General features: G+C 48.9%; 1 pseudogene; it reads right to left on the reverse strand.

Moving 5' to 3' along the window:
- Positions 1 to 13,515: 13,515 nt before the first annotated feature.
- On the reverse strand, positions 13,516 to 14,385 carry LOC107130302 (large ribosomal subunit protein uL11-like; annotated as a pseudogene).
- Positions 14,386 to 20,691: the final 6,306 nt, after the last annotated feature.

Here is a 20,691-nt window from a genome sequence, read left to right on the forward strand (position 1 = left end):
GCGAGAGAGCAAGACTCCGTCTCAAAAAAAAAAAAAAAAAAGGCCGGGGGCGGGGAACTGACTGGCCAGGTGCGGTGGCTCACGCCTGTAATCCCAGCACTTTGGGAGGCCGAGGTGGGTGGATCACCTATGGTCAGGAGTTCTAGATCAGCCTGGCCAACACGGTGAAACCCCTGTCTCTACTGAAAATACAAAAAAATTAGCTAGGTGTGGTGGCGCACCCCTGTAGTTCCAGCTACTCAGCAGGCTGAGGGAGGAGAATCGCTTGAATTCGGGAGGCAGAGGTTGCAGTGAGCAGAGATTGTGCCACTGCACTCTAGCCTGAGCGACAGAGTAAGACTCAATCTCAAAAAATAAAGAAGGGTAAACTGAGACCCTGAAGGGCAGTAGTGCTTTGCCCAATGTCATATTGCCGACTTGTGGCTGAATCCAGATTCTTGAATCTGGACAGAAATGCACCAGCTCAGCCATTCATGCCCTCTGGGGGCTCAGATACCTGGGTCTACTCCTCTTGGTGGAGGGACGTTCCTTATGTGGGACTTTATCTGACGCTTCTCATCTGGCCCTGACAAATGATAGAATGGAGCCCTGCTCACTTTTCCCCCAACAGAAATAAAGCTGTCATACCAAACACTGGCCCAGACATCATGGGCCTGCCTCAGTTTCCATCTACTTGAAGGTGCCATCAGAGATGGGAGGTCTCGTGGTGGGTGGGGGCAAGGGCCGGGGATACAGAAACCAGCCCTGAACCCGATTGGGTAGGACTGCAGCAGACCCTGGGCTCAGGAGGACCTGTGGAAAATGTGGCCAGTGTGACTGCTGCAGCCTGAAGAGGAGGCAGATGGCATGCTTGCATGATGTGCAGGATGATGACAGAGCCTCATCCTCCCCCCACAAACACATGTTCTCTAAGTGCTTTCAGGTGTCTTAGACTGAGTGAGACTGAGTGATGGGGACTCGTGGGCGAGACAGTTGGGCTCCAAAGAGGCAGCTCAGAAGCGGCTGGGAGAGGAAGGCGGGTGGGTGAGAGGCGCCAGGCTCAGCGAAAAGGAAGGGTGGAGGGATTGGGGAGGTAGGAGGTCAGAGGCCGGGTGCCCAGTGACCAGGGGTGGTGGAGACTCAGTGAGGGGAAGGGGAGGGTTTGGGAGGATGACTCAGTCAGAGGGGAAGAAGAGCTGTTCAGTGACTGCTGGGGCTCAGTGCAGGGAAGGGGCTGAGTGTGTGCAAAGGTGCTGGTGGAGGATCGCCATGGGGGAAGGGAGGTTCAGTGAGGGGCATGAGAACTCAGAGAGTTGGAGGGACTCAGTGAAGATGAGGGAGGCTCAGGAGCTACCAGGTTGCCCCCAGCAAGGAGCCTTGCCCTGCTGAATGATGACGTCCCTTTGAACAGTCTCTTTTGTGTCATGCAACCATAGGTCTTTCTCAGGGCAGAAGCCCCTCATTGCCATGGTGGTGGGGAAATAGACAGGTGTTTTGCCTTCATGAGGCAGATCACTGCTCCCAACTCCTGAAGGACTGATTCAGGGGAAGAAGACTAGGACTTATCCCCACCCCCTACCACTGGCCAGATCCAGAGAACCAGTCAGACCTGGGTTCAAAACCCACACACACTGCCCATCTGGGTGACCTTGGGCAAGTAATTTGTCTGAGTGGGAGAAGATGCACAATATATATTTATTGGAGGAATGAATGTTCTCTGTCTCGTGATATCATCCCTAAGAAAGGGAGATTGATAGCCTTCTCTTCCTGATGAGAAACCAAAGCCCAGAGAAGTGAAGAGGCTTGTCCAAGGTCACACAGCAGGTAAATGGCCAAGCAAGGATTCAAACACAGATATGACCCACTCCATGGTCACTCTTTACCTCCCTGTTCTCCGACAATGCTCCCTGCTGCTATCCTCTGGGTATTTCCCATGAGTCATATATATGTATTTGTTTATTGTTAATTATTAATAGTCTCTCCCCTTGACTGGTTTTGCTTATCACTAGAATCCCCTGAAGTCAAGTAGAGTGCCTGGCCCCATAAGGCACTCAATAAACATTTGTCTGAATTGAAAAATGTAGGCTGGGCCAGGCGCAGTGGCTCAAGCCTGTAATACCAGCACTTTGGGAGGCCGAGGCGGGTGGATCACAAGGTCAGGAGATCGAGACCATCCTGGCTAACACGGTGAAACCCCATTCTCTACTAAAAAAATACAAAAAACTAGCCGGGCGAGGTGGCGGGTGCTTGTAGTCCCAGCTACTAGGGAGGCTGAGGCAGGAGAATGGCGTAAACCCGGGAGGCGGAGCTTGCAGTGAGCTGAGATCCGGCCACTGCACTCCAGCCTGGGCGACAGAGCGAGACTCTGTCTCAAAAAAAAAGAAAAAAAATAAAAATGTAGGCCGTGCACAGTGGCTCACGCCTGTAATCCCAACACTTTGGGAGGCCAAGGCAGATGGATCACCTGAGGTCAGGAGTTCAAGACCAGCCTGGCCAATGTGGTGAAACCCCGTCTCTACTAAAAATACAAAAATCTAGCCGGGCACGGTGGCTCACGCCTGTAATACCAGCTCTTTGAGAGACTGAGGCGGGTGGATCATGAGGTCAAGAGAATGAGACCATCCTGGCCAACATGGTGAAACCCCGTCTCTACTAAAAATACAAAAAATTAGCTGGGCATGGTGGTGTGCACCTGTAGTCCCAGCTTCTCGGGAGGCTGAGGCAGGAGAATCACTTGAACCCGGGAGGCGGAGGTTGCAGTGAGCTGAGATCATGCCACTGCACTCCAATACAAAAATTAGCTGGGCGGGGTAGTGCACAGCTATAATCCCAGCTACTCAGGAGGCTGAGGCAGGAGAATCGCTTGATAGTGCACAGCTGTAATCCCAGCTACTCAGGAGGCTGAGGCAGGAGAATCGCTTGAACCCGGGAGGCGGAGGTTGCAGTGAGCCGAGATTGTTCTATTGCACTCCAGCCTGGGCAACAGGAGCGAGACACCGTCTCAAAAAAAAAGAAGAAGAAAGAAAAGAAAAGAAAAATAACACAGCCGGGCACAGTGGCTCACACCTCTAATCCTAGCTCTTTGGGAGGCCGAGGCAGGCTGATCACCTGATGTCAGGAATTCAAGACCAGCCTGAACAACATGGCAAAACCCCATTTCCACTAAAAATAGAAAAATTAACCAGGCTTGGTGGTGCATGCCTATGATTCCAGCTACTCGGGAAGCTGAAGCAGAATCACTTGAACCTAGGAGGCGGAGGTTGCAGTGAGCCGAGATCACACCACTGCACTCCAGTTTGGGCACAGAGCAAGGGTAGGACGGGTGCGGTGGCTCACCTTTGTATTTCCAGCACTTTGGGAGGCAGAGACGAGTGGATCACGGGGTCAAGAGTCCACGACCGGCCTGGCCAAGATGGTGAAACCCCGTCTGTACTAAAAATACAAAAAAGTTAGCTGGGCATGGTGGTAGGTGCCTGTAATCCCAGCTACTTGGGAGGCTGAGACAGAGAATTGCTTGCGCCCGGGAGGGAGAGGTTGCAATGAGCTGAGATTGCACCACTGCACTCCAGTCTGGGCAACAGAGTGAGACTCCGTCTCAAAAAAAAGAAAGAAAGGAAAGAGAAATAACACACAAGGGTAGAGCTTGCTGAGAATGGAGAAGTCCCCTTCTCCATTCATTCATTTATTCTTTTTTATTTTATTTATTTATTTATTTTCTGAGATGGAGTCTCGCTCTTGTTGCCCAGACTAGAGTGTAATGGTGCCATCTCGGCTCATTACAACCTCCGCCTCCCAGATTGAAACGATTCTCCTGCCTCAGCCTCCCGAGTAGCTGGGATTACAGGCACGAGCCACCATGCCTGGCTAATTTTGTATTTTTAGTAGAGATGGGGTTTCTCCAGGTTGGTCAGGCTGGTCTAGAACTCCCAGCCTCCAGCAATCCACACACCTTGGCCTCGGAAAGTGCTGGGATTACAGGCATGAGCCACCGCACCCAGCTTCTTGTCAGCTTTCTTAACTGGCTTGAGCACCACACTCTCAGAGTGGACAGGAGCCACAGTCCACCACCTATTAGTGCATATCCAGCCCAGCAAACACAACATCTGGAATGAGGAAATCCATCTTTAAACTACAATGATTGTTGTATTTTTCTGATCTTTATAAAAGTTATAAAGTACATTCCTTTTGTAGAAAATCTGGAAAACAAAATTCTAAAATACTAAAAAAGAATAGGATGTCAGGCAAGGTGGCTTATGCCTGTAATCCCAGCACTTTGGGAGACTGAGGCAGGAGGATCACTTGAGCACTTGGGAGTTCAAGACCAGCCTGGGCAATATGGTGAGACCTCATCTCTAAGAAAAATAAAAATAAATTACCTGGGCATGGTGGTGCATGCCTGTAGTCCCAGCTCTTCAGGAGGCTGAGGTGGGAGGATCGCTTGAGTCCAGGAAGTCGAGGCTGCAGTGACCTGTCTCTTGCTACTGTACTCCAGCCTGGGTAACAGAGCAAGACCCGATCTCAAAAAAAAAAAAAAAAAAGAATAGGCCAAGCACAGTGGCTCATGCCTATAATCCTAGTACTTTGGGAGGCCAAGATGGGAGGATCGCTTCAGGCCAGGAGTTTGAGAGCAGCCTGGGCAACACAGCAAGACTCTCTGTCTGTATGAAAAATTTTAAAAATTAGCCAGATTTGGTGGTGCACGCCTGTAGCTACATGGGAAGCTGAGGTGGGAGGACCCCTTGAACCCAGGAGTTTGAGGCTGCAGTGAGCAGCCTCTGCACCACAGCACTCACTCTGGCCTGGGAGACAGAGTAAGACCCTGTCTCTCTCTCTTTATTTCTTTTTTCTTTTTTTTTTTTTTTTTTTTTTTTTTGAGACGGAGTCTTGCTCTGTCACCCAGGCTGGAGTGCAGTGGCCGGATCTCAGCTCACTGCAAGCTCCGCCTCCCGGGTTCACGCCATTCTCCCGCCTCAGCCTCCCAAGTAGCTGGGACTACAGGCGCCCGCCACCACGCCCAGCTAGTTTTTTGTATTTTTAGTAGAGACGGGGTTTCACCATGTTAGCCAGGATAGTCTCGATCTCCTGACCTCGTGATCCACCCGTCTCGGCCTCCCAAAGTGCTGGGATTACAGGCTTGAGCCACCGCGCCCGGCTTTTTTTTTTTTTTTTTTTTTTGAGAGGTAGTCTCACTCTGTCACCCAGGCTGGAGTGCGATGGTACGATCTCAACCCACTGCAACCTCCGCCTCCCAGGTTCAACCTGAGGGGAAAAGAAAGAGAGATCAGCCTGTTACTGTGTCTATATAGAAAGAAGTAGACATAAGAGACTCCATTTTGTTCTGTATTTGAGATGCTGTTAATCTGTGACCCTACCCTCAATCTTGTCCTTGCAAGAGACATGTGCTGTGGTGACTCAAGGTTTAAAGGATTTTGGGCTGTGCAGGGTGTGCTTTGTTAAACAAGTGCCTGAAGGCAGCTTGCTGGTTAAAAGTCATCACCATTCTCTTAATCTCAAGTACCCAGGGACACGTACACTGCCAAAGGTCGCAGGGACCTCTGCCAAAGGTCGCAGGGACCTCTGCCTAAGAAAGCTAGGTATCGTCCAAGGTTTCTCCCCATGTGATAGTCTGAAATATGGCCTCGTGGGATGGGAAAGACCTGATTGTCCCCCAGCCTGACACCCGTGAAGGGTCTGTGCTAAGGAGGACCAGTACAAGAGGAAAGAAGGCCTCTTGGCGGTTGTTGGCAGTTGAGATAGAGAAAAGCATCTGTCTCCTGCCGTCCCTGGGCAATGGAACATCTCGGTGTAAAACCCGATTGTATGTTCTGTTTACTGAGAAAGGAGAAAACCGCCTTAGGGCGAAAGGCGGGACTTGCTAGTGCAATGCTGCTCTTTATGCACTAAAAACGTTTATGAAGATGTTTGCATATGCATATCAAGGCACAGCACTTTTCCTTAAACTTATTCATGTCACAGAGATCTTTATTCATATGTCTTACAGCTGACCTTCTCCCTACGATGATCCTATTATCCTGTCACTTCCCTTTTTCTAAGATGGTAAAGATAATTATCAATAAAAACTGAGGGAACTCAGAGACCGGTGCCGGCGTGGGTCCTCTGTATGCTGAGCGCCGGTCCCCCAGGCCCACTTTTTCTTTCTCTATACTTTGTCTCTGTGTCTCATTTCTTTTCTCAAGTCTCTCGTTCCACCTAACGAGAAACGCCCACAGGTGTGGAGGGGCAGGCCACCCCTTCACAACCGATTGTCCTGCCTCAGCCTCCCAAGTAGCTGGGATTACAGGTGCCCGCCACCACGCCTGGCTAATTTTTGTATTCTTAGTAGAGACGGGGTTTCACCATGTTGGTCAGGCTGGTCTCGAACTCCTGACCTCAGGTGATCCACCCGCCTCGACCTCCCAAAGTGCTGGGATTACAGGATCACTTCAGGTCAGGAAGTCAAGACCAGCCTGACCAACATGGTGAAACCCCATCTCTACTAAAAATACAAAATTAGCCAGGTGTGGTGGCGCACGCCTGTAATCTCAACTACTTGGGAGGCTGAGGCAGGAGAATTGCTTGAACCCAGGAGGTGGAGGCTGCAGTGAGCCAAGATCATATCATTGCACTCCAGCCTGGGCAGCAAGAGTGAAACTCCATCTCAAAAAAATTAAAAAAAAAAAAAAAAAGAATAGAGGAAAAGAGCCTGAAATCAGAAACACTTACGTTTGAATCATAGTTCAGTCCTTTTCTAGCTATGCAACCCTGAGAAAGGCACCTTTGTTCTCTGAATTTCAGGGTTTTCATCTGAGAAGTGGAACGGCTAATATCTATGGCATAGACAAGGACATTGATACATGCAAGGATATGCCCAAGATCTCACATATCTATGGTCATATCTGGTTGTATCTATCTGACTCAAAACCTGTGGCTTGAGTTCAAGACCCTGAAAGAGAAGAGGCAGCTGCGATGGGACCAGGTTCTAGAGTCTGGTTCAGTATGTATCTATTGCCTCCAGGACAACAGCCAGAAGAGACAGCCTTGTGGAGGGGACAGTGACTATGGCTGTGGCCCCAAGCAGGATCCCCAATCCCCTCCATCAGCTGAGAGTGGGGTGGGGAAGGGGTCAAGGCCTGAGGAGCCTTTTTCCATCCCAGCCTAGAATATCTGAGGCCTCTGCTAAGAGATCCAACCTTTCCCTTTCAGCCTCTCCCTGGCAACCTGGCCTGGCACCCTCTAGGAAGTGATCTCAGTTTAATAATTTAGCAGATGCAGACAAAAATAGCAGCTCTGAAAATAACCCAGTCAGGCCCCAGCCTCCACCTCCCCTTTCTTTAACAGACTCCCCTGCCCTCCCGGCAAGGTCTCTGATTGCCCTACACACCTGTCAGTGTTCCCGCCTGCCAGTGAACACCTGATTCAATGCTTCCTCATTCTTCTCCTCCTCCTCACTCCTTTCTCTCCACTGTTATATCAAGAGCTTTTATATGGGTCGGGCACGGTGGCTCGCGCCTGTAATCCCAGCACTCTGGGAGGCCAAGGCAGGTGGATCACCTGAGATCAGGAGTTCAAGATCAGCCTGGTCGGGCCGGGCGCGGTGGCTCAAGCCTGTAATCCCAGCACTTTGGGAGGCCGAGACGGGTGGATCACGAGGTCAGGAGATCGAGACCATCCTGGCTAACAGGGTGAAACCCCGTCTCTACTAAAAAATACAAAAAACTAGCCGGGCGCGGTGGCGGGTGCCTGTAGTCCCAGCTACTCGGGAGGCTGAGGCAGGAGAATGGCGTGAACCCGGGAGGCGGAGCTTGCAGTGAGCTGAGATCCGGCCACTGCACTCCAGCCTGGGCGACAGAGCGAGACTCCGTCTCAAAAAAAAAAAAAAATATATATATATATATATATACTCCATATCTCAACTATAATATCAAGTAAAGTGATTATTTTTTACAACCCCCTTCACATTTTTTAGAGATGACATTTCTGATTTTCAGAAATTAACATAAAATCAAGAAGTAAGATTACATAAGCTGAGAACTCCGGACAGCTGATCAGCTTTATGTATGGTGTTTCGCTTTAACTAGAGTGCATGATGGTAGATTATTTCAGATATGTATGTAAGACTGTTTCCTGAACAATAAAATGTATGAAAGGAGCAGAAATAAATACTTTTTCTAATTGAAAAAAAAAAAAAAAGCTGGGTGCAAGGGTGCACACCTGTAATCCCAGCTACTTGGGAGGCTGAGGCAGGAGAATCACTTGAACCCGGGAGGTGGAGGTTGCAGTGAGCTGAGATCGCGCCACTGCACTCCAGCCTGGGTGACAGAGTGAGACACTGTCTCAAACAAACAAACAAACAAAAAGCTTTTATATCAATTAGGGCTTAAAGAAATATTTCCACCGGGCGCAGTGGCTCACACCTGTAATACCAGCACTTTGGGAGGCCGAGGCGGGCAGATCACGAGGTCAGGAGTTCGAGACCAACCTGACCAACATGGTGAAACCCTATCTCTACTAAAAGTACAAAAATTAGCTGGGCGTGGTGGCACATGCCTGTAATCCCAGCTACTTGGGAGGCTGAGGCGGGAGAATTGCTTCAACCCAGGAGGTGGAGGTTGCAGTGAGCCAAGATGGTGCCACTGCACTCCAGCCTGGGTGACAGAGTGAAACCCCATCTCAAAAAAACAAAAAACAAAAAACAAAGTAAAAGTTTAGAATATTCAGTAAGGATCCAGTTGCCCAGGCTGCAGTGCAATGTCGTGATCTCGGCTCAATGCAACCTCCTCCTCCCGGGTTCAAGCGATTCTCCTGCCTCAGCCTTCCGAGTAGCTGGGATTACAGGTATGCACCACCACGCCTGGCTAATTTTGTATTTTTTTTAGTAGAGATGGTGTTTCTCCATGTTGGTCAGGCTGGTACTGAACTCTCGCCCTCAGGTGATCTGTCCGCCTTAGCCTCCTAAAGTGCTGGAATTACAGGCATGAGCCACTGTGCCCGGCCAAATGTGGTTTCTTAAAAAAAAGGTTAGGCCAGGTGCAGTGGCTCATGCCTGTAATCCCAGCACTTTGGGAGGCTGAGGTGGGTAGATGATTTGAGGTCAAGAGTTCTAGACCAGCATGGCCAACATGGTGAAACCCTGTCTCTACCAAAAATACAAAAATTAGCTGGGTAAGGTGGTGGGCACATGTAATCCCAGTTACTGAGGAGGTTGAGGCAGGAGAATCACTTGAACCCGGGAGGCAGAGGTTGTGGTGAACCGAGATCAAGACTGTGCCACTGCACTCCAGCCTGGGTGACAGAGCAAGACTCCACCTCAAAAAATAAAAACAGGCCGGGCGCGGTGGCTCAAGCCTGTAATCCCAGCACTTTGGGAGGCCGAGACGGGCGGATCACGAGGTCAGGAGATCGAGACCATCCTGGCTAACACGGTGAAACCCCGTCTCTACTAAAAAATACAAAAAACTAGCCGGGCGAGGTGGCAGGCGCCTGTAGTCCCAGCTACTCGGGAGGCTGAGGCAGGAGAATGGTCTAAACCCGGGAGGCGGAGCTTGCAGTGAGCTGAGATCCGGCCACTGCACCCCAGCCTGGGCGACAGAGCAAGACTCTGTCTCAAAAAAATAAATAAATAAATAAATAAATAAATAAATAAATAAATAAAAATAAAAATAAAAAAATAAAAAATAAATAAAAACCAAAACAAAAAAAAAGAAAAGAAACAAAATCTTTCCACTTGGGCTTAATTTACTGTGTAGACCTGAGCAAGTCCTTCTCTCTGAGTCTCTGTTCCTGCATTTGTAAAATGAGGCCTCTGGAAGCAAGGCACAGTGGCTCATGCTTGTAATCTCTGCACTTTGGGAGGCTGAGGCAGGAAAATCACTTAAGCCCAGGAATTTGAGGCCAGCCTGGGTAACATAGGGAGACCCCGTTTCTACAAAAAAATTTAAAAATTAGCTGGACATGGTTGCACATGTCTGTAGCCCCAGCTACTCAGGAGGCTGAGGTGGGAGGATCGCTTGAGCCCAGGAGGTCAAGGCTGCAGTGAGCCAAGATTGTGCCACTGCTCTCCAGCCTGGGCAACACCCTGTTTCAAAAAAATTTTTTTTGAAATGAGGCCTCTGGATTCCTAAATATGACATGAACAAAATGTTGGTGTGGGTGCCAATTACTTGGATAGGGGACTGGATGTCTTCCCCAGGAAGGCACAACTACAGTATCAATGTCATCTCAGTCAATGGCACTACAATCCATCCATCCTGCTGCCCTACACAGGGAGCCCAGGTTTCTCTGTGTTTGATTTCTCTTGTGAAGAAAGCTTCGCCCTAGTTATTATTCCTAGAATAAAAGGCTATGACTTGTGTTCACAGTGGTGGTAGCAGGTTCCATGTGATTTTGATGCTTCATCACATTTTTGGTGTTACTTTTGTTTTTTTTTTTTTTTGCAGTTTTCGTGGTTTTATTTAAACACAAATAAAGCATGCACGTGAGCCGTCTATTCATTTTCTTTGCTGTGCAGCCTGGAATTGGGGTTGGAGACTCTGGGGGCCAGTTGGGCTGCTCTCTCCACTCAGGTTTTATGGTTCTTGGAGGAAACATTGCGAGCAGTCTCAGCACAGTAAGATTTACTGCACATCAGCAGCACTTCCAGTTCCTTGACATTGTGGACCAGGAACTTCCAGAACCCACAGGGCAGCATGTGCCTTGTTTTCTTGTTCTGCCTATACCCAATGCTGGGCATCAAGATTTGGCCCTTGAATCTTCTCTGTACCCTACTGCCAATACTACTAGGTTTCTGTCAGTTACACTTAATTTTCACTTAACAGTCTGATTCATCCATCAGACTGTTCATGATGCCACATGAACTTCTTGGTCCTCTTTTTGACGTTCTTGGGCTTCCCAAGGGGTGTGAGGGTGGTCATGCTGCTAAGAAGATGGATGCCACTTCTGTAGACAGCCCTGAGGAAGAGAAATTTATCACGTTTCTGAAAAGTAGAAATTATACTTTCCCCCTTGAAGCATTGCTCAAATCACCCCTCCTTGTTTTTTTTGTGGTGTTTTTTTTTTTTTTTTTCTTTTTTTTTTGAGACAAAGTCTCACTCTGTCGCCCAGGCTGGAGTGCAGTGGTGCAATCTCGGCTCACTGCAACCTCCACCTCCCAGGTTCAAGTGATTCTCTGCCTCAGCCTCCCAAGTAGCTAGGATTACAGGTGCCTCCCACTACGCCTGGCTAATTTTTGTATTTTTGTGTTTTTTGTTTTTGTTTTTGTTTTTGGTAGAGACAGGGTTTCACCCTGTTGGCCAGGCTGGTCCCAAACTGCGGACCTCAAGTGGTCCACCCGCTTCAGCCTCCCAAAGTGCTGGGATTACAGGCATGAGCCACCGTGCCCAGCCAAATCACCCCACCTTTAGGGTCTCAGTTTTCACACCTCTAAAATAGCCATATCTTGAAGGGCAACTAGGGCAACGTCAGTTCCATAAGGGCTGAGGTCCCGTTTGTATTTATGCATTAATTCAATGTCATTAAGCACCTACTATGCACCAGCCACTGTGCAAGGTGCTAGAGGCACAGCAGTAAATACAAGAGATGCAGTGCAATCCCTGTTTCCACAAAGCTTACATCTCAGAAATCAAAATAGTTAAATCCCAAGAAATGTACCATGAGGGAATAATAAAATGCCTTCTAATATATATGGCTGGGCACAGTGGCTCACACCTATAGTCCTAGCTACTCGGGAGTCTGAGGCAGGATTGCTTGAGCCCAGGAGTTTGAGGCTGCAGTGAGCTATGATTGCACCACTGTACTCTAGCCTGGGTGACAGAGTGAGACCCTATCTCTAAATAAATAAATAAATATTTTTAAAATATTTAAGGTGAGGCATGGTGGCTCACACCTATAATCTTAGCACTTTGGGAAGCTGAGGCAGGAGGATCGCTTGAAGCCAGAAGTTCAAGACCAGCCTGAGCAACAAAGCAAGACCTTATGTCTACAAAAATAAAAATAAAAACATTAGCCAGGCATGGTGGCCTGTTCCTGTAGTCCCAGCCACTCAGGTGGCTGAGATGGGAGGATCGCTTGAGCCCAGGATTTTGAAGCTGCAGTGAGCTATGATTGTGCCACTCCACTCCAGCCTGAATGACAGAGACCCTGTCTCTAAAAAGAAATGTTTAGGCCAGGCATGGTGGCTCATGCCTGCAAAAAAAATTTTTTTAATTAAAATATTTACTTAGGGCCGGGCGCGGTGGCTCACGCCTGTAATCCCAGCACTTTGGGAGGCCGAGGTGGGCGGATCACAAGGTCAAGAGATCGAGACCACGGTGAAACCCCGTCTCTACTAAAAATACAAAAAAATTAGCCGGGTGCGGTTGTGGGCGCCTGTAGTCCCAGCTACTCGGGAGGCTGAGGCAGGAGAATGGCGTGAACCCGGGAGGCGGAGCTTGCAGTGAGCCGAGATCGCGCCACTGCACTCCAGCCTGGGCGACAGAGCAAGACTCCGTCTCAAAAAAAAAAAAAAATATTTACTTAGTGCTTCCTCTTTGCCAGGTACTGATCCTACAGGGTACTATATTTTGCAGATGAGGAAACTGAAGGACAGAGCAGTGATTAGCTAAGGTCACATGGTCAAGGAGCAGTGGAAATAGGATTCAACACCCCGGTAGTGTGCCTCCAGAGTTCTTCCCTAGAAATCATGACCAAGGAATAAGCTAGTGACATGATAGAAAAGGGAGTCAGAGAGGTATTAAATATTCTCCTTTAGTGACATTTAAGCTGAGACCTGAAAGATGAGCAGGAACTAGGCAAGTGGAATTGGGGAGTAAGATTTCCCAGCAGAAGAAATAGGAAGTGCAAAGGCCCTGAGGCAGAAAAATCAGTGAGTGCAGTGCCTGGTGGGCCAGCAGGAAAGTGAGGAGGACTAAGGTAGAGACACAGCTTGGGCCCGAAGGCTAGGGTGAGGATTTCAGATTTTACTCTAATTGCAGGGGAAGCCTTTAAATGGTTTAAGTTGGGGATCAACATGATCTGATTTGTTTTTAAAAGATCATGCTGTTTGCTGTGTAAAATGAATGGACTAAAAGGGAGCAAGAAGGGAATGAAGGAGACCAGTTAGGAGATTACCACCATAATCCCAGCTGAGAGGGGATGGTGCCAGGAATGCTGGCAAGGGCTGGGATGGGGGATGGGTTTGAGTTTTATTTGGAGGTGAACGAAAGGACTTATACATGGATTAGTGTGGGGATGACAGAATGCCCTCTGGCTTTGTGGATGAAGCAGCAGGGTGGATTAGGGTACACTTGTCTGAAATGGGAAAAACTGAGAAACAGCAGATCTGGCTGAGAAATCAAGGTCAAGAATTTTTGGGCCCGGGCACAGTGGCTCACACCTGTAATCCCTATACTTTGGGAGGCCAAGGCAGGAGGATTGCTTGAGCCCAGGAGTTCCAGACTAGCCTGGACAACGGAGTGAGACCCTATCTCTACAAAGATAATTTTTTTTTTCACCAGTTGTCAAATGATCCTTTATTAAAATATTTTCCTTTGTGCTTCTTAAGTAACTGGGTGGCCAGGTGTGGTGGCTCACTCCTGTAATCCCAGCACTTTGGGAGGCTGAGGCGGGCAGATCACGAGGTCAGGAGACAGAGACCACGGTGAAACCCCGTCTCTACCAAAAAAAATGCAAAAAAATTAGCCGGGCACGGTGGCAGGCACCTGTAGCCCCAGCTACTCCAGAGGCTGAAGCAGGAGAATGGCGTGACCCTGGGAGGCGGAGCTTGTAGTGAGCCGAGATCACACCACTGCCCTCCAGCCTGGGTGACAGAGCGAGACTCCATCTTTTAAAAAAAAAAAAGGTAGCTAGGCTTTCCACAGCACCACTGTTGATGTCATCTATGATGTCATGAGGGTGGCAACCATCAACATTACAGCCCGCAGAATGGGCAGTCCCCGAGATCCCTTTAATGGTTGCAGAGAGGTCTCTGGCTAAAGATTGGTGCTGCATCTGTTGAGCAATGTTGCAGATCTCATCAAACGTGATATTCCCACGGTGTTTAATGTTTTTCTGTTTCTTTCTGTCTCTTGGTGGTTCCTTGAGGGCTTTGATGATCGGGGCAGAGGCAGAAGGCACTACCTCAATCTGGGCCTGTCTGTTCTGACTGGTCAGTTTCACTGTAATCCTCAGGCCTTTCCAGTCACCCTTTGCCTTGGCAATGTCATCACCAACCTTTTTTGGAGACAGACCCAAGGGGCTGATCTTGGGGGCCAGCATAGAAGTGGCACCAACTTCACCCCTGGTGCACCTCAGGTATGTGACTTTGATCTCGTTGGGGCCGAACTTCAGCAGCACTGGGGAGGCGGCTGATGTCGGACAAACCTAGATTCTGGATGACTGAAGAAAGTTGCACCTTGGTCTCCTTCAAGCTGAAAGGAGAATTTTTTTTTTTTTTTTTTTTTTTGAGACGAAGTCTCACTTTGCTGCCCAGGCTGAGGTGCAGTGGCGAAATCTTGGCTCCCTGCAACCTCTGCCTCTTGGATTCAAGTGATTCTGCCTCAGCCTCCTGAGCACCTGGGATTACAGGTGCACGCTGCCATGCCCGGCTATTTTTTTTTTTTTTTTTTTTTTTTTGAGACGGAGTCTCGCTCTGCCGCCCAGGCTGGAGTGCAGTGGCCGGATCTCAGCTCACTGCAAACTCCACCTCCCGGGTTCACGCCATTCTCCTGCCTCAGCCTCCCCAGTAGTTGGGACTACAGGCGCCCGCCACTGCGCCCGGCTAGTTTTTTGTATTTTTTAGTAGAGACGGGGTTTCACCGTGTTAGCCAGGATGGTCTCGATCTGCTGACCTCGTGATCCGCCCGTCTCGGCCTCCCAAAGTGCTGGGATTACAGGCTTGAGCCACCGCGCCCGGCCCAATGCCCGGCTATTTTTTGTATTTTTGTGGAGACGGGATTTCACTGTATTGGCCAGGCTGGTCTAGAACTCCTGATCTCAAGTAATCTGCTTGCCTTGGCCTCCCAAAGTGCTGGGATTACAGGCGTGAGCCACTGTGTCCGGCCTCTATAAAATCTTTTTTTTTTTTTTTTTTTTTTTTTTTGAGATGGAGTTTCGCTCTTGTTGCCCAAGCTGGAGTGCAATGGCATGATCTCAGCTCACTGCAACCTTTGCCTCCCAGGTTCAAGTGATTATCCTGCCTCAGCCTCCCGAGTAGCTGGGATTACAGGTGCATGCCACCATGCCGGGCTAATTTTTTGTATTTTTAGTAGAAACGGGATTTCATCATGTTAGCCAGGCTGCTCTCGAACTCTTGACCTCAGGTGATCCACTGCTTTGGCCTCCCAAAGTGCTGGCGTTACAGGCATGAACCATTGTGCCTGTCCAAAACAAATTTTTTTTTTTTTTTTTTTTTTGAGGCGGAGTCTTCACTCGGTCGCCCAGGCTGGAGTGCAGTGGAGCGATCTCGGCTCACTGCAAGCTCCGCCTCCCGGGTTCGCGCAGTTCTCCTGCCTCAGCCTCCCGAGTAGCTGGGACTACAGGAGCCCGCCACCGCACCCGGCTAATTTTTTTGTATTTTAGTAGAGACGGGGTTTCACCGTGTTAGGATGGTCTCGATCTCCTGACCTCATGATCCGCCCGCCTCAGCCTCCCAAAGTGCAGGGATTACAGGCGTGAGCCACCGCACCCGGCACAAAATTTTTTTTTTAATTAGCCGGGTGTGGTGGCACGCTCCTGGAGTCCCAGCTACTAGGGAGGCTGAGGGAGGAGGATTGCTTGAGCCTGGGAGGTTGGTACTGCAGTGGGGTATGTTGGTGCAACTGCACTTTAGCAGGGTGATAGAGCAAGACCCCCTTCTCCAAAAAAAAAATGAATAAAAGAAGTTGAAATGAAAAAGAAAGCACAAGAGCCTGGCTCTCCAGCAAGTTCATTCCTGCCACAAGCCTTTATTAAGCACTTACTGTGTGCAGACACTGCTCCAAGTGCTGGGGATGTAGCAGTGATCAAGACAGGCAAGACCCCTGCCCTCTGAGCACTCTCAAGCCAGGGCAAGAGAGGAAGGCCACAGAGTCAACACAAATAAGGTCATTTGTGCTATGAAGGAAGTGAACAGTGAAGCGTAGGGAATAACCAAGGAAATCTACAGTAGAAAGGGAAGTCAAGGATGATGGAGTAGGCATCTGTGGCTTTTTGCATCCCACAGCATCATTTTGTCTTCCCAGCATCATTTGTATTACTTTTGGTAACAGTGAGTTTATATTTTGTGGGGAACCATCTCTCCTACATGCTCAGTGCTTGTTTTTTGTCTTTAGGAATGGGCCCATCTTTAGGAATGGGCTTGTGACCCTGGGCCTGGCCAATGAAACTCAATACTGGGATGTTTGTGGAAACTGTTGGGAAAGAGAAACTCTGTATTTGATTTTTTTTTTTTTTTTTTTTTTTGAGATGGAGTTCAAGCAACTCCTTGCCTCATCCTCCTGAGTAGCTAGGATTACAGGCACCCGCCACCATGCCCGGCTAATTTTTGTATTTTTGGTAGAGATGGGGTTTCACCATCTTGGCCAGGCTGGTCTTGAACTCCTGACCTCATGATCCATCCACCTTGGCCTCCCAAAGTGCTGGGATTACAGGTGTGAGCCACCACGCCCGGTCACTTGAGAATTTTTGACCAAATAGATTATAAACATGGAGATGCAGGCAGCCATCTTGCCATCACAAGAAAAGTGCCTGCCTGAGGATGCGCCCGCCTGGCAGGAGAGCACAGAAACAAACAGAAACCAGACGAGTGGTAAAATCACTTGAGCACCTGATGCCAGCAGTACCTGAAGGTAGTTCTACCCTTGGACTTTTTAGTTAAGTGAGCCAATAAATTCTGAAGGATGCAAGGGAGCCAGGCCAGGGAGTGCCACGAAGGAGCAACCCAGGGAGAAGGAACAGAAAGTGCAAAGACTTTGCAGAAGAGAGTTTGGCTCATTTGTGGAATGCAAAGTCAGCACATAAAGCAGGAACACAACGCTCTGTGCTGATAGAATGAGAAGGGACAGAGCTACAGGAAGAGAGTTCCATCTCCAGCAAAATGGAAGAAGAGGGGTGCAGAGAAACCCCTCCTTATATATAGCACTTAAAAAAATTATGGCTATGTTGCAAAATTATCTTTTGTAAGGCATTGATGATGTCCTGAAGTCCTGTCCTGGGCAGGCCTATGCAAACCTACCCCCAAAATCTGAAGAAGCTAAAAGGCTGAAGAAAAAGACTGAGCCGGGCATGGTGGCATAGCACTTTGGGAGGCTGAGGCGGGTGGAGCACCTGAGGTCAGGAGTTCGAGACCAACCTGGTCAACATAGTGAAACCCCATCTCTACTAAAAATACAAAAAATTGGCCGGGTGTGGTGGTGGGCACTTGTAATCCCAGCTACTAGGGAGGCTGAGGCAGGAGAATCGCTTGAACCTGGGAAGCGGAGGTTACAGTGAGCCGAGATTGCACCATTGTACTCCAGCCTGGGCAACAAGAGCGAAAATCCGTCTCAAAAAGAAAAAAAAAAAAAAAAGGAAGAAAGAAAAAGGCTGACAGATCCGGTTTTTCAGAAAGAAACATATAATAGGGACTTACAAACAGAAGTTATGCCTGTTTCCTGGGGAACATTACCCCCGACCCAGGGCTTATCTACCATAGGGAAACAGTATACATGATTCTGAAGAGATGTATAGGACAACTGAAGTATGAAAACACCAAGGTTGTTTTGACTTAAGGGCAGGATTTATGGTAAGTATCTGCGCTTACACAAAGAACTGGAAATCTTGGAGGCCTTCCCGGAACTAGGGTTAATCAGAAGTCAACATGACAGATTAGCATCCAAAATGGAGTTGCTTTGGCCTCCACAATGCACTGACCATGAAGTAAGGGAAAAAATTAACGGAAATAATAAGAAAGGGCCACTCCTCTTCAGTAAGTGAGCCGTACAGCTGGCATTTGTCCCAAGGGCACCTGTTGAACCCCAAGGCCTAGATCAGTCAAAATTTGTTTTTCTTCAGTTCATGATTTGGCATTTTACAACAGGACTCAATATACAGACTAAAGTTTCACAAGCCATATTCACCCCAATTATGTGTGGGGCACACTGATATTTCCTTGCCAATCTATTCTATGCCATTCTGTTTTCTTTTTGAAATGGAGTCTCACTCTGTTGTCCAGGCTGGAGTGCAGTGGCGCCATTTCGGCTCACTGCAACCTCTACCTCCTGGATCCCAGGGATTCTCCTGCCTCAGCCTCCTAAGTAGCTGGGACTACAGGCACATGCCACCACACCCGGCTAATTTTTGTATTTTTCATAGAGACGGGGTTTCACCACGTTGATCAGGCTGATCTTGAACTCCTAACTTCAGGTGATCAGCCCACCTCGACCTCCCAAAGTGCTGGGATTACAGGTGTGAGCCACCGTGCCCAGTTTATATTTTCTTTTTCTTTTTTGTTTTAAATGCACCAGGCCGGGCGCAGTGGCTCACGCCTATAATCCCAGCACTTTGGGAGGCCAAGGTGGGCGGATCACCTGAAGTTGGGAGTTCAAGACCAGCCTGACCAACATGGAGAAACCCCGTCTCTACTAAAAATACAAAATTAGTCCGGTGTGGTGGCGCATGCCTGTAATCCCAGCTACTTGGGAGGCTGAGGCAGGAGAATCGCTTGAACCTGGGAGGTGAAAGTTGCGATGAGCCAAGATCGTGCCATTGCACTCCAGCTGGGCAACAAGAGCGAAACTCCGTCTTAAAAAAAAAAAAAAAAAAAAAGGTGCAGGTTGAGTTCCATTGAATGATGCAGTACCAAGAGTTGTATTCTATCTGGGGAGTGGAAGCCAAGTTGCAATCACCACTGCAATCAGAAAGCATTCAGAAGAAAGAGGCCACTTGGGGCTCCAGCATTGTGTTGGATTTCTTTTCTAGGGAGTGCAATTTTAGACATGTTGAGTTTGAAATGCCTTTTAGATATTCAAGCAGAGATTTCAAGTGGGCAGTTGAAATTGTCTCTGGAGCTCAGGGGAGGGGATGGGGCTGAAGATATGAATTTGGAATGATCACATAGCACTGAACTGGACGAGATGACCGTGAGATGAGAGGAGAGGACCAAGGGCTGAGCCTTGGGCTGATAGGAAGCTGCCAGTGAGAAGAAGTGGCCACAACCTTTGCCCTTTTTTCTCTACTTTTCTCCATCTTGCTGTTAGAAACTCAGATTTGGTGAATGCCATCAAGAACCTTAGGAACAAGCAGGGGCCTGTCCCTAGGAATGATGGAACAGTTAGCTGCTGGCCTCGGATTAGACTCCAGCTGAGTCCAATTCCTAACTGATAGAGTAACCAGTTAGGTTACCAGTTAGGTTCCTAACTGACTGAGCAACCTCTGTCAAAATTGATCAAGACAAGGAAAGGGAGGTGGCACAAATAAACAATATTAGGCTTGAAGAAAGGGACTTAACTATAGTTGTTGCTGAGATTTAAAAGATAATAGGGCCAGGCATGGTGGTTCATGCCTGTAATCCCAGCACTTTGGGAGGCTGAGGCGCGATCACCTGACTTCAGCAGTTCTAGACCAGCCTGGCTGAGGCATGAGAATCGCTTGAGCCCTGGAGGTGGAGGTTGCAGTGAGCCAAGATGGTGCCACTGCACTCCCGCCTGGGCGACAGAATGAGATCCTGTCTCCAAAAAAAAAAAAAAAAAATGTGACGGGTGTGGTGGCTCATGCCTGTAATCTCAGCACTTTGGGAGGCCGAGGCAGGCAGATCACGAGGTCAGGACGTCAAGACCATCCCGACTGACAGTGTGAAACCCTATCTCTACTAAAAATACAAAAAATTAGCTGGGCATGGTGGTACGTGCCTGTAGTCCCAGCTTCTTGGGAGGCTGAGGCAGGAGAAGCACTTGAACCCGGGAGGTGGAGGTTGCAGTGAGCTGAGATCGTGCCATTGCACTCCAGCCTGGATGACAGAGTGAGACTCTGTCTCAGAAAACAACAACAACAACAACAACAAAAACAAGGCCCTTCAGTCTGGTTACCGGGCTGCTCTGGTCACCTGACCCACCTGACCCCATCAGGTGAGGGGCTGTGCCATTTGATGCCAGCTGTGCATGGAACATGGAATCTTTGCTTCTCTGGGAGCCGTGTGGGATCCCACCTTCTGAATGGCACTCATCCCTTTGAACTCAGGCCCTGGATCCCTTCCCTGGAACTGGGGAACCTAACTGCCACCCCTGCCTAAGAGGCTGGGGAAGGAGCTTCCCACTCTAGTCTCTGGGTCTGGAGACCTGTCCCTCAGCATCCTACAGCCAAGCAGCTGGGACCAGCCTAGCAATCCCTCTTGGGCCTGGAAGCTTCAGGCTCAGCCAGAGAGCCTGCTGAGGTGGGGGTGGGAGCATCCCAGGATTCCCACCCCTAGGTGGTGGGGGGGCGGCAGCCAGCCAGAGCTGGAGCTTCAATGTACATGAGCAGGAGGGACCTGACCCAGAATCTTTGTATTTTTTATTTTTTATTTTTTTGAGATGGAGTCTCGCTGCAACGTTTAGGCTGGAGTGTAATGGCACAATCTCAGCTCACTGCACCCTCCACCACCTGGGTTCAAGCGATTCTCCTGCCTCAGCCTCCTGAGCCGAGAGATTACAGGTACCTGCCACCATACCAGGCTACTTTTTGTATTTTTAGTAGAGATGGGGTTTCACCATATCGGCCAGACTGGTCTTGAACTCCTAACCTCGA

This window comes from Macaca fascicularis, chromosome 1, assembly GCF_037993035.2.
Source record: "Macaca fascicularis isolate 582-1 chromosome 1, T2T-MFA8v1.1".
Lineage (NCBI taxonomy): Eukaryota > Metazoa > Chordata > Mammalia > Primates > Cercopithecidae > Macaca > Macaca fascicularis.